This window comes from Echinops telfairi, unplaced genomic scaffold, assembly GCF_000313985.2.
Source record: "Echinops telfairi isolate 266 unplaced genomic scaffold, ASM31398v2 ScPeMD7_5;HRSCAF=22, whole genome shotgun sequence".
NCBI classification, from domain to species: domain Eukaryota; kingdom Metazoa; phylum Chordata; class Mammalia; order Afrosoricida; family Tenrecidae; genus Echinops; species Echinops telfairi.
Window position 1 is genome coordinate 24,715,457 of NW_022103901.1, and position 2,957 is coordinate 24,718,413.

General features: G+C 45.6%; 1 long non-coding RNA gene across 1 annotated transcript in view; it reads right to left on the bottom strand.

The window, feature by feature from the left end:
* Positions 1–723: 723 nt before the first annotated feature.
* LOC123521208 overlaps positions 724–2,957 on the bottom strand; it is a 184,481-nt gene continuing 182,247 nt past the window's right edge. The window contains exon 4 of the long non-coding RNA XR_006679676.1: positions 724–783. This is a non-coding gene — a long non-coding RNA (uncharacterized LOC123521208). The remainder of the gene's footprint in view (positions 784–2,957) is intronic.

A 2,957-nucleotide genomic window follows, 5' to 3' on the forward strand; every position in this document is an offset into this window, starting at 1 on the left:
TCTGGTGGTGTGTCTGTCATAACTTTCCATTTCAGAAGCTTGAGGGTGGACTGGGTACTGGAAGCTATTAGAGTATTATTGTTGCTCTTCTGGGTGTGATAATGGCCTTGTAGCATTGCAGAGAAAGCCATATTTTATGCCTGCAATAGATGGTATGATATCTGAAATTGACTTTGGCAAATCCCAGCCAGGTTGAAAAAAGAAATTGGGGGATGTAGATGACCCCAGCTTGCAACCTCTTTTTAGTCGTTGAGGCCTGGTGTTGAATGCACAGGGGTTCATTAGACACTTCTCCCTACTATTAAGTGTGCTGGAAAATTTTCATACTAAACATTTTAAATCTTCCCCTTTGTTTTCAGAAGGGAAACAGTGCACCTAAGCACACATGTAGGCATTTGGAGCGGTTTCCTAGCTTTGGGGAATTAATTCTGTTTGGCAGATGAAAGCTATTTTGTTAAATGGCCTATGGTATTTAAAGTACAATTTTATTCTATTTAATTGCTACCTTAAATTAACTACTTCCTGAGCCTAGAGAGATGACTGGTGGGGCCCGAGTGGAAGAAGAGGTAACATCGGCTTCAAGTGGTGTTGAGTGGTTTCACGTAGGACCGACAACTTACAGGGCATCACCCACCCCCCAGAATGAGGCTGAACGCGTACGTGGAAGGCAAAAGTGTGGACAGAGACCAGCGACGACTGTGGCTTACCTCCCGCTCTAAAGAGTCTGCCGCCATCTCAGCGAGAAGGTGTTTGACGTCCTTCCAGCTTGTTCCCGGAGAGAGTCTATGAAGGGTGAAGAAGAATTTTCCAATAATGAAACCCAACCTTAGATGCCTTCAATCTTCTCAATAGCCAAAAACAAACAAACACTAAAGCACTTAGCTGCTAACCCAGAGGTCACCAGTTCAAACCCACGAGCCACCCACCCCGCGTGGGGCAGTTCTGCTCCATCCATGGGGTGGCCATGCATTGGAATCAGACTGATGATAACGGTTTAATGGGGAAGTGGATTTCCACAGAGTGTTCACCCTATCAGCATTTTGGTTAGCTCCTGTTTCTGACCATTATGAGGAAAGCTACTGTGAGCATTAAAAACAAACAAACAAACAAGCTCCCTGCCATCAAGTCCATTGCAACTCATGGCAACCCTATAGGACAGAGTAGAACTGCCCCGTGTGTTTCTGGGAGTAGAAAGCTTCGCCTTTCTTCCAAAGAGCAGCTGGCGGTTTTGAATTGATGACCTTTGGGTTAGCAGCTCAATGGGTAACCCACTGTGGCATCAGGGCTCCTAAACCAAACTCACCGCCACCGAGTCCATTCTGATTCATAGCGACCCCTCGATGTTCTTGCACGATGTATTTATTCAGTATTTACTCTGGCTTCACAGAAGAAAGTCTACTAATCTGCTTCCATAAAGTTTATAGCCAAGGGGACCTTAGGGCATGGGGTTCTGTGACACGCGGGGTTCCATGAGTCTAAATTGACAATGGCAATGTACGGGCTCTCTGCCAGGCACTGCACCAGGTATAAGGGATCGATGGTGATGCAAAAGCCAGGAAAGACCACTGTCCTTGTGAGGATCATGGTCTAGTTGGGAAGGTGGACACCCAACTACTAGGTACAAAATAAACTAATGATGTCCTTTACGGTAAGTGCTAGGAGGGAGACGTATAAGATGCTAGGAGAATTTACAACAGACAGAGCCAATATCGACTAGTAGGGTCCAGAGAAGCTTCTAGAAGCAATACAAAAGCCAGGGAAAGAGACAAGGGAATGGTCTTAAAAGCAGAGGAGCAGGCATGTGCAAAGGCCCTGGGGTGGGCTGGTGTGCAGTGCATTCTGTGAACTGAAAGGCTTGTGTGACTTCCTGTGGGAAGAGAAGAGGGCGAGCGGGCTGTGAGATGAAACAAGGGTAGATCACACAGAGGTCTTAGCCGTTCTTCACAGTCGGGGCCTGTCTTGTCAGTAAGGCACCTGTGGCACAAATAAGTTAAGGGGATATTCCCCAACTCACGTAGTAAAGGTGAAACTTGGGTTCGTTGGTAATAAAAATGAACATGACAGCACAGAAGCGACGTTCTGGATACTGATCTAAGTGTCCCACAAGTAGTAACTCATTTAATCCTTCCATCAGCAACTCTGATGTTGCTATTGGGTGTTGTCCAGTCAGTTCTGACAGATGGGAACCCTATGTACACAGAAGAAGACATTGCCAAGTCCAGTGTCATCCTCACAGCTGTTCTTATGTCTGAGCCCACGGTTGCAGCCACTGTGTCAATCCATCTCCTTGAGAGCTGGCCTCTCTTTCGCTGCTTTACCAAGCATGATGTCCTGCTCCGTATGAAAGAAGAATTCCTGCCATCCTTACCTCTAAGGAGCACTCTGGCTGTACTTCTTCTAGCACACGTGTTTGTTCTTTGCCAGTCCATGGCGTTTTCAATCGTCTTCACCCCCACCCGAGTTCAGATGCGTCCACTCTTCTGTGGTCTTCCTTATTCAATGACCAACTTTCACATGGATATGCAGCCATTTAAAGATCATGGCTTGGTTCAAGTGCACCTTAGTCCTCAAAGTAACATCCTTGCTTTCTAACCTTTTAAAGAGGTCTTGTGCAGCAGATTGACCTAATGCAATGCATCATTTGATCTCTTGATGGCTGCGTCCATGAGTATTGATTGTGAATCTGTCTGAGCAAGATGAAATCTTGGGTAACATTAGCCTTTTCTCCATTTATCATATTGCTACCTATTGATCCAATTGGTTTGCTTACATTGAGTTGTAATCCATATTGAAGGCTGTAATACTATATGGTCATCAGCAAGTGCTTCAAGCAACCCGCCTATAGGGTATGAATTGTACCCCTTCTAAGTGTAAAGATACTTAGGCACAAAAGGGTTAAATAACCTGCTATGACTAGAATCAGGAAGCTTTGCTGCAGAACCTCACCTCCTAAACAC